At 46.1% G+C, this 10,914-nt stretch overlaps 3 non-coding genes across 3 annotated transcripts in view; all 3 read left to right on the top strand.

Annotated features, from left to right (window-relative positions):
• The first annotated feature begins 6,303 nt into the window (after positions 1-6,303).
• LOC149408420 (small subunit ribosomal RNA) lies at positions 6,304-8,243 on the top strand. The gene has a single exon (XR_016305615.1). It is a non-coding gene; the product is annotated as a small subunit ribosomal RNA (ribosomal RNA).
• A 329-nt stretch (positions 8,244-8,572) lies between these two features.
• On the top strand, positions 8,573-8,734 carry LOC149408419 (5.8S ribosomal RNA). The gene has a single exon (XR_016305612.1). It is a non-coding gene; the product is annotated as a 5.8S ribosomal RNA (ribosomal RNA).
• Positions 8,735-9,145: 411 nt separating this feature from the next.
• Positions 9,146-10,914, top strand: part of LOC149408418 (large subunit ribosomal RNA) — a 4,065-nt gene continuing 2,296 nt past the window's right edge. The window contains exon 1 of the ribosomal RNA XR_016305613.1: positions 9,146-10,914. This exon is cut by the window's right edge and continues 2,296 nt beyond it. This is a non-coding gene — a ribosomal RNA (large subunit ribosomal RNA).

Raw genomic sequence — 10,914 nt, 5'->3', positions numbered from 1 at the left:
GCGCTATAGGACACAAAAAATAAAAATCTATTTTTTTATCTACCGCATTCAAAAAGCACGTAGCTCTCGTGAGTTTATAAATAAATTAGTGCGGCTCGCTCTACTATATAGAAGACGTCATTGTTATGACGTCCTCGAGAGTGAGACTCTGGTACAAAAAAAAAATAATTGGGCCAGTATATCATTATTAGATAAGTGATCGTTTATTAGTTGAAAAAAATATTTAAGCAAAGCAATACCTCTACTTGTCTCTAGGGAGTGGTAATTGGTCATGCCTAATATATAAATCGATGGGTAAAGCCAAGGGTAACGTCCATAGAGCCGCGAGAATAAAAAAACCTTAAAAAAAATTTATGGACTCTTTCAATGCGTAAAGTGTATGTTAATTCATGTGGAGCGAGCCCAGATGATAACCGCAACAGAAGCGGTACATGATTACCAGAATGCCCATAAAGAATGTTTCATTACAGTTTCAGTTAAATTTAAAAGCAGTTTCCGAGTTGTTGCTCTGAAGGGGTACTGTCAGTACCTAAAACAGGGCAAGAAAGTGGTGGTTCTCCTCCAGAATGTTATTTTTTTTTTTTAACCGAATTTTCGAAAAAAAAAAGACGATGGAGACGTGTCCCGTATTCTGGTTAGGTTAGGGGTTAGTGACCGGATAAATCGTCAAAATCAAAATTCAACAAACCTTTAAACGGCGATGTGAGGTCATGAAAAGTGATGAAACAAAAACTAGGTTGAATAGGTTACGAGTATAAGTATTTAACCCAATTTTTGTTTCATCACTTTTAATGACTTCATATCACTTTTTCAATGTGTGTTCTGTTGTCATTGTGGTGATTTATCATGCAACCTGATTGCATTTATCGATTTTCTTTTAATTTTAATTAATTTATTTATTTATTTATTTCATCGACACTCGTGGCGGTTTTCGATAAACTTAGTGTGGCTTTCTTCAGTCGCCCTATGTATTATGATTATATATAAAATTTATGATCAATATGGTTCCATGCTAACTCAACACGGTGACTGTTCAACACACTTTTAAAAAGTGATATAGAATCATTAAAAACGATGATTTGTTTAAACCTAACCTAACCTAACCTTACCTAACCTAACCTAACCTAACCCAACCTAACCTAACCTGACCTAACCTAACCTACTTAACCCAGTAAAAAAAAGTTTTTGTTTCATCACTTTCCATGACTTTACATAACTTTTTAAATATGTGATGAATTATCATTTTGATGATTTATCCGGTCGCCGATCAATATAATATAGAAACCCAACTTACGACTTGTAGTATGATATCGAAAAAAGAAATCAATTCACAAACCTTTCTTCTTTTTTTTCGTCTTTTGATGAGTTCAAAACATTGTAGACGATAGATGGCGTAGCGGTTTCGGGGAAAATTAGGTTTTTTGTTATTATTCTTCTTATGCTGTGTACCTAAGTGTCATATTTATGTGTGAATAAAAATTATAAATAATAATAATAGTAATTATTTATTTTTTGGAATAACTTTACTGAGTAAAACCTAATATTGTAATATTTAATTATCGAAGATAATATTAGCGAATTCTAAAAGAAAATCTGAAAGAGAAAAATCACCAAAATAATAAAAAAAAAAAATCAGTCCTAGATGTGACCGTATCCTTTTCTGATTTTTCTGTTTCAGATTTTCGTTTAGAAATCGGTAATATTGTCTTCGATAATTAATAAATTAAATAAATCATTTTCGTCAGGAGGTGAGGGAATGCAATTCAGAGCGGCGGGCGCGGGTAAAGCGCGGGAGTAACTGGGACGCACTTAACGGCCCTCAACGTGTTTTCAAAATTTTCTTATTTAAAAATAAAATATTTATTTTTTTTAAATTTCAGAATCGAACTCATAACGTCATTCTTAGTGTAGAATAATAAATTTAGCCGCGGTTCGGTGCAGCGGGGCCGGCGATGAGTGGGATCTGATATCGAGTAGCGGCCGCGGGTGGACGGCGGGAGTAACTGCGACGCACCCGATGACGCCATTTGCCCCGGGCACGGTGTGATTTAAAAGAAAAAAAAACTTTTTTTTTGACGTATTTTATTTCAGAATCTAATTCGGAACGCCATTCTTAGTGTAGAATATTAAATTTAAAGGTTTCGAGAGCATTGGGACCGGAGCTGACAAGATCTCATTTCGGATGATAGCCGCGGGTAAACGGCGGGAGTAAACGGGCCGCACTTAATGGCCCTCAATGTGAAATTGTAATTTATTTATTTTTATAGATTTTTATTTCGGAATCGAATTCGGAACGTCATTCTTGCAGCGTAGAATAAAAAATTTAAATGTTACGGGAGCATTGGGACCGGAGCGGAGCTGAGAGGATCTCATTTCGGGTGGTAGCCGCGGGTAAACGGCGGGAGTAAACGGGCCGCACTTAATGGCCCTCAGTGTGAAAATGTTTATTTTTTAGTTTTCTTATCATGTATGTATGTATGTATGTATGTAGTATGTATGTATGTATGTATGTATGTATGTATGTATGTATAATTTAACATTTCGATAGTGAGAAGACGTGAGCGACGAGGGTAAATTTATTTTTTCGAGACCGAGCGTGAGCAGTCGGGCAGACGGCCGGAGATGAGGCGACGCGGCTCGCGCTACTGCGGCCGGTTCCGCGAGAGGCCCGACCGCCCGGGCGTCCGTCTGAGCGCAGTCGAGGAGTCGGAGCGGGCGCATCGCGGTCTGTAATAGTCGGTGAATTTGTTTTATTCGAATCCCTTTTAAAATCGTTTTCTTACTATGTATGTATGTATGTATGTATGTATGTATGTATGTATGTATGTATGTATGTATGTATAATTTAACATTTCGATAGTGAGAAGACGTGAGCGACGAGGGTAAATTTATTTTTTCGAGACCGAGCGTGAGCAGTCGGGCAGACGGCCGGAGATGAGGCGACGCGGCTCGCGCTACTGCGGCCGGTTCCGCGAGAGGCCCGACCGCCCGGGCGTCCGTCTGAGCGCAGTCGAGGAGTCGGAGCGGGCGCATCGCGGTCTGTAATAGTCGGTGAATTTGTTTTATTCGAATCCCTTTTAAAATCGTTTTCTTACTATGTATGTATGTATGTATGTATGTATGTATGTATGTATGTATGTATGTATAATTTAACATTTCGATAGTGAGAAGACGTGAGCGACGAGGGTAAATTTATTTTTTCGAGACCGAGCGTGAGCAGTCGGGCAGACGGCCGGAGATGAGGCGACGCGGCTCGCGCTACTGCGGCCGGTTCCGCGAGAGGCCCGACCGCCCGGGCGTCCGTCTGAGCGCAGTCGAGGAGTCGGAGCGGGCGCATCGCGGTCTGTAATAGTCGGTGAATTTGTTTTATTCGAATCCCTTTTAAAATCGTTTTCTTACTATGTATGTATGTATGTATGTATGTATGTATGTATGTATGTATGTATGTATGTATGTATGTATGTATGTATGTATGTATGTATGTATAATTTAACATTTCGATAGTGAGAAGACGTGAGCGACGAGGGTAAATTTATTTTTTCGAGACCGAGCGTGAGCAGTCGGGCAGACGGCCGGAGATGAGGCGACGCGGCTCGCGCTACTGCGGCCGGTTCCGCGAGAGGCCCGACCGCCCGGGCGTCCGTCTGAGCGCAGTCGAGGAGTCGGAGCGGGCGCATCGCGGTCTGTAATAGTCGGTGAATTTGTTTTATTCGAATCCCTTTTAAAATCGTTTTCTTACTATGTATGTATGTATGTATGTATGTATGTATGTACTTATGTATAAATATACAAAAATCTCTTCACTTTATATGTTTTGTTATGATTTTTTTTTTCTCCTATTTACATATGTTTTAAAAGTAAAATTTTATTATTATTTTTTTACACTTCACAGACGAGTGTTTTTGGACTCTTGTAGAGGTAAAAATGTTAATTTTTAATTGAATATATTTTTAAAAAATGTACGTGTAAATATGAATTTATTTGATTTAATTTCAATGTCGTCTATTAAGTTTTTTTTTTTTTTTTAACTCAACAGAATAAATGATATAATATAACAATTCTAAAATGTTGCCTAGTCTTGTGGGTGCCGGGTGAATTTACTTTATGTATCAGGTTAGGTTAGGTTAGGTTAGGTTAGGTTAGGTTAGGTTAGGTTAGGTTAGGTTAGGTTAGGTTAGGTTAGGTTAGGTTAGGTTAGGTTAGGTTAGGTTAGGTTAGGTTAGGTTAGGTTAGGTTAGGTTGGGTTAGGTTGGGTTAGTGTAGGTTAGGTTAGGTTAGGTTAGGTTAGGTTAGGTTAGGTTAGGTTAGGTTAGGTTAGGTTAGGTTAGGTTAGGTTAGGTTAGGTTAGGTTAGGTTAGGTTAGGTTTGGTTAGGTTAGGTTAGGTTAGGTTAGGTTAGGTTAGGTTAGGTTAGGTTAGGTTAGGTTAAGTTAGGTTTGGTTAGGTTAGGTTAGGTTAGGTTTGGTTAGGTTAGGTTAGGTTAGGTTGGGTTAGGTTAGGTTAGGTTAGGTTAGGTTAGGTTAGGTTAGGTTAGGTTAGGTTAGGTTAGGTTAGGTTAGGTTAGGTTAGGTTAGGTTAGGTTAGGTCAGGTCAGGTTAGGTGCGATTACAATTTTTGCAAATAGATAAATTGACAAAAATTTTTGCCATTAAAATTTATGCCAATAAAATTTTCTGCCAATAAAATTTGATGCCAATAAAATTTGATGCCAATAAAATTTTCTGCCAATATAATTTTATGCCAATAAAATTTTAGGCCAATAAAATTTTCTGCCAATAAAATTTGATGCCAATAAAATCTTCTGCCAATATAATTTTATGCCAATAAAAATTTTTTGCCAATACTTATTAGCAAAAAATTGATCTTTGTCAATGGAATTTAAATTTAAAAAAGTAAAATAAATACAAAACAATACAAGAACAACACGTCAACTCAACAGAGATCAAATGGGAAAATAATTCACCGACTCCAGATATTTTCATATCGGAGGGTTCGGCTCGGTAGAACTCCTAACGGGGCCTATAAATAAATCCTACAGATCCCTCAACATAAACATTTAAAAAAATCTTTTGTTATCCTACATGTATTCAAAATGACCGACTTTTGCATCTTTATATATAAATTTTTTGATAGATCTAATACGCCTAAATTTTTAATAAGAGAGCTAGGTATAATGCCGGTAGCCGAAATAACGAATGGTAATATTTTTATAGTCTGAGAATGCCAAATTCTTTTTTTCTCATTTCCTAAATCTGTGTATTTTCTTATTTTTTCACTAACAGATTTTTGAATATTACAGGAATTCGGAATAGCGACATCGATGATATAAGTTATTTTTAAAAATTTTGTCATGTAAAACTATATCGGTTCTATTATGACTAATCGCTCGATCTGTTAGTTATATATTTAGTTAGTTATGTTAGTTATTTATTATTATTATTATTATATCTATGTTAAGTTTTTATTTTTATTTGAAATATGTTCTTATTGTGTAAATTTGAAATAACTACGTACCTCTGTATTAAGTTTTTTTAAACTCACCGGGAACGGTCGGTCGGTATCATCGATTAAATGAAATAATTTAAAATTTCCAAAATGCGAATACGAAAGTAAGTGACGAGAGTAAATTTATTTACCGAGACCGAGCGCCTTGTGCCCGGTTTCGCGAGCCGCCCGAGGCCCGACGGCCCGGCCGCCTGCGCGCCTTCGAGGGGTCGGAGCGGGCGCATCGCGCTCGGCGCCGTCCCGAGCGAGAACGCGACCCGGCACAGCTTTGTGCCCGCCGAGTGTGGCGGGCTCTCGATGCACGGCGTTCGCAAACTGCGGCGGCCTATCGGTCGTGTCGGCGGTGTTATTTGCGAGAAACTACGTGACGCCCGCTTCTGCGCGGCGTTCGCGCTCATGTTTTGACTCTGGAGTTCCGCGCGAGCAGAATTTTCAAAAGCAAAGGCGGAGGATTTTATCCCCGTCTCACTGTTGCCTCGCCAAAGGCGTGCGCTTTCGGTGTACACGTTTTACGAATGGGAATTATAAATCGGACGATAGCGTCGTCGCGGGTGCGGTCTCTCTCTCTCGGGCGGGAGCCGTCCTACGCGCGCTTTCTTCGTTTGAAGCAAAAATTTTCCCGCGGAGCTTTCGTCTAGCGACGGTCGCCGAGCGGGAGAATATAGCGGTACGCATAATGAGCGTGACTCGTGCGGGTGACTCCGTCGCGTGTTCTTTAACGCCGTGTTGTCCGCGCCCTCTACGCGAGGGCGGGCCTCTGTCGTTCGGAGGATTAAAAACCCTCCGACGGTGGTGCAGCTCCCTGGTTGATCCTGCCAGTAATCATATGCTTGTCTCAAAGACTAAGCCATGCAAGTCTCAGTAAAAGCCGAATTAAGGTGAAACCGCGAATGGCTCAATATATCAGTTTTGGTTCCTTAGATCGTACACGGTTACTTGGATAACTGTGGCAATTCTAGAGCTAATACATGCAAACGAGGTTCTGACCGGTAACGGGAGGAATGCTTTTATTAGATCAAAAACCAATCGGCGGCGGGGTTCGCGCCCCGTCCGTCGCCATTCGAGATGACTCTAGATAACTTTGAGCTGATCGCACGGTCTAGCACCGGCGACGCATCTTTCAAATGTCTGCCTTATCAACTGTCGATGGTAGTTTATGCGACTACCATGGTTGTCACGGGTAACGGGGAATCAGGGTTCGATTCCGGAGAGGGAGCCTGAGAAACGGCTACCACATCCACGGAAGGCAGCAGGCGCGCAAATTACCCACTCCCGGCACGGGGAGGTAGTGACGAAAAATAACGATACGGGACTCGTCCGAGGCCTCGTGATCGGAATGATTACACTTTAAATCCTTTAATGAGGATCCATTGGAGGGCAAGTCTGGTGCCAGCAGCCGCGGTAATTCCAGCTCCAATAGCATATACTAAAGTTGTTGCGGTTAAAAAGCTCGTAGTTGAAATTGTGTCCTGCGGTGTCGGTCTACCGAATGCGGTACGACAGGCACGTCTGCGGGGCTTCTCGCCGGTGCGTCCACCGCCGGCGTGTGTCGGTCGGCCTCACGGTCGGCCGCGCACCGAGGCGGGCCGTCGCGGCTGTTTACTTTGAACAAATTAGAGTGCTCAAAGCGGGCTAACACTTGCCTGAATATTGTACGCATGGAATAATAGAATAGGACCTCGGTTCTGTTTTGTTGGCTTTCTGATACCAGAGGTAATGATTAATAGGGACGACTGGGGGCATTCGTATTGAGACGTTAGAGGTGAAATTCTTGGATCGTCGCAAGACGGACTAAAGCGAAAGCATTTGCCAAAGGTGTTTTCATTAATCAAGAACGAAAGTTAGAGGTTCGAAGGCGATTAGATACCGCTGTAGTTCTAACCATAAATGATGCCAGCCAGCGATCCGCCGAAGTTTCATAATTTTAACCCGGTGGGCAGCTCCCGGGAAACCAAAGCTTTCGGGCTCCGGGGGGAGTATGGTTGCAAAGCTGAAACTTAAAGGAATTGACGGAAGGGCACCACCAGGAGTGGAGCCTGCGGCTTAATTCGACTCAACACGGGAAAACTCACCAGGCCCGGACACTGGAAGGATTGACGGATTAACAGCTCTTTCTCGATTCGGTGGGTGGTGGTGCATGGCCGCTCTTAGTTGGTGGAGCGATTTGTCAGGTTAATTCCGGTAACGAACGTAACTCTAGCCTATTAAATAGACGTGCAACCGGTATCACGAGGGTCCGTGTGCGCGCGGCTTCGGCGTTCGCGCGTCGGGGTCGTGCGTTTCGCGGTCTTCACTACCGGCGTACAATGAAAATCTTCTTAGAGGGACCGGCGGTATATATAGCCGCACGAGATTGAGCAATAGCAGGTCTGTGATGCCCTTAGATGTCCTGGGCCGCACGCGCGCTACACTGAAGGGATCAGCGTGTCCTCCTTGGCCTAACGGCCCGGGTAACCCGATGAAACCCCTTCGTGATAGGGATTGGGGTTTGCAATTCTCCCCCATGAACGAGGAATTCCTAGTAAAAGCGAGTCACCAGCTCGCGTTGATTGCGTCCCTGCCCTTTGTACACACCGCCCGTCGCTACTACCGATGGATGATTTGGTGAGGTCTTCGGACTGGTGCGCGGAAGCTCTCACGGGCATCCGACGCGTCGGAAAGTTTGACCGAATTTGATCATTTAGAGGAAGTAAAAGTCGTAACAAGGTTTCCGTAGGTGAACCTGCGGAAGGATCATTTCCTGTGTTTAATGTTTGTGCTTTCCATGATATGAAATATTATTATGAAACAAAACATATTATACATATAAACCATAATCGAACGAATGCTAAATTACTGCGTCGGAGATCGCCCTAGGGCGCCGATGCGAACCGAGAACCGCCGGCGTCGAGCGGAGGAGGGCTCCGTCCTCTATCCGCTCGTCCGGTGAAATTTTACCCGTCGCCGTGAAGGCGGCGGTACAAAATTAATCTTTTTGTCGAATGGAATTATAAACATTTCGAAAACGCAAACCAAATTGTAAAAACCGAAAACTAAAACGTATCTATTTATGTTTGTTTTATCATTATTACCCTGAACGGCGGATCACTCGGCTCGTGGGTCGATGAAGAACGCAGCTAAATGCGCGTCAGAGTGTGAACTGCAGGACACATGAGCATCGACATTTCGAACGCACATTGCGGTCCGAGCAAGACGTAGTTTGTCGACGGACCACTCCTGTTTGAGGGTCGCGCACACAATGCGACCAGACTGTTCTCTCGCCCCCGTCCTCGGACGGGGGCGCGCAGAGCGAGCGTTGCCGGCGTCGCCGGGGCCCGCGCGCGTCGTCTCCTCGGAGACGCGCGCCGGGACCTCGGCGTCCGGTTAAATTTGACGAAGTGCTCTCTCGATGCGCGCGATTTCCGCTTGCGTTATACCAAACGCGGAGGAACGCGTGCGAGCCTTGAGCTAGCGACGACGCTGAAAACTGGGCAGTCTACCGCGCGAGCGGTCGGCTGTCCGGGGCGATCTTCGCGCTCTCGGCCGCGCGCACCTCCGCGGACGCTCGTCGGTTTCGCGCCCGCTTGACAGAGTCTGCACGGGCGAGAATACGCGCACACTGTTGCTTTGCGTACTTCTCGAATTTATAAAATTTTTGTTGTCGACCTCAAATCAGGAGAGATCACCCGCCGAACTTAAGCATATCAGTAAGCGGAGGAAAAGAAACTAACGAGGATTCCCCGAGTAGCGGCGAGCGAAACGGGAAGAGCCCAGCGCTGAATCCTGCGGCCCCGGCGGGCCGCCGGGAAATGTAGCGTTCGGGAGGAGAGTTATACATACACGCGCGGTCATTAGTCACGGCTGCCTGTCCAAGTTCATCTTGAACGGGGCCCGCTTACCCGCAGAGGGTGCCAGGCCCGTGGTGACGGTAGCCGGCCGCGACGGTCTCTCTCCCTAGAGTCGGGTTGCTTGAGAGTGCAGCCCTAAGTGGGTGGTAAACTCCATCTAAGGCTAAATACTACCACGAGACCGATAGCGAACAAGTACCGTGAGGGAAAGTTGAAAAGAACTTTGAAGAGAGAGTTAAAGAGTACGTGAAACCGTTCAGGGGTAAACCTGTGGAACTCAAACGAGCGAACGGGGAGATTCATCGTGTCTTCCGTCGGGGCTCGCGCCTCGCGCAAACCTTCGCCTTCGGCTTTCGGGTCGGGGCGGTGGGTGCGCGGGTGCGCCGTCAGGCTCCCGGAGCGCGTGCACTTCTCCCTTAGTATAACACCGCGACCCGTCGCGCCGCGGTCGAATGCGCCGTGCGGTTGACCCGTCTCGCTCTGCGAGGCGGAGCCGCGGTGTCCACGGCCGCGGCGTACATTACGCAGCGACGGTAGAGAACGAGGATCGCGTCCGCCCCTCGCGGGCGTCCGTCGCGCTGCAGCGGCGTCCTTCGCGTGGCCCCCGGCGTCTAGTGCGTCGCGGGTGTCGCGCGTCGGGTGTCCGTCGTTAGCGGCGCGCTCTCGGACGGGACGCGTCCCGGTCGGCGGTGGTTTTGTTTTGGGCACTCACAGGACCCGTCTTGAAACACGGACCAAGGAGTCTAGCATGTGCGCGAGTCATTGGGAACACTGATAAACCCAGAGGCGAAATGAAAGTGAAAGGCCGGCCTCGAGCCGGTCGCAGGGAAGATGCGCGGGCGTCGTCAGACGCCCCGCCGCATTCCCGAGGCGTTTCGAGAAAGCCCCCGTGCGATTATCGAGACGCACTGAGAGCGTACACGCTGGGACCCGAAAGATGGTGAACTATGCCTGGTCAGGTCGAAGTCAGGGGAAACCCTGATGGAGGACCGAAGCGATTCTGACGTGCAAATCGATCGTCCGAACTGGGTATAGGGGCGAAAGACTAATCGAACTATCTAATAGCTGGTTCCATCCGAAGTTTCCCTCAGGATAGCTGGCGCTCGAGAAACATGACGGTTTTCGGACCGCCATTCGCACAGTCTCATCCGGTAAAGCGAATGATTAGAGGCATTGGGGCCGAAATGGCCTCAACCTATTCTCAAACTTTAAATGGGTGAGATCTCCTTCTTGCTCGAAGATGAAGTAGGAGCTCGGATGGGAGTGCCAAGTGGGCCAATTTTGGTAAGCAGAACTGGCGCTGTGGGATGAACCAAACGTCGAGTTAAGGCGCCCAATGAACGCTCATCGGATACCATAAAAGGCGTTGGTCGCTCAGGACAGCAGGACGGTGGCCATGGAAGTCGGAATCCGCTAAGGAGTGTGTAACAACTCACCTGCCGAAGCAACCAGCCCTGAAAATGGATGGCGCTGTAGCGTTCAGCCTATACTCGACCGTTGCAGGCAAGCGGGGCGTTCGTGCGGCTCCGGCCGTGCGATCGTTTTGAAGCCGCAACGAGTAGGATGGCCGCGGCGGTGTGCGC

The sequence above is a fragment of the Hesperophylax consimilis genome, unplaced genomic scaffold (assembly GCF_061612785.1).
Source record: "Hesperophylax consimilis isolate HC1 unplaced genomic scaffold, BYU_Hcon_1.0 scaffold_305, whole genome shotgun sequence".
Classification (NCBI taxonomy): Eukaryota; Metazoa; Arthropoda; class Insecta; order Trichoptera; family Limnephilidae; genus Hesperophylax; species Hesperophylax consimilis.
Note: the sequence above shows the minus strand (reverse complement) of the source record. Positions and strands in the feature narration are given on the sequence as shown.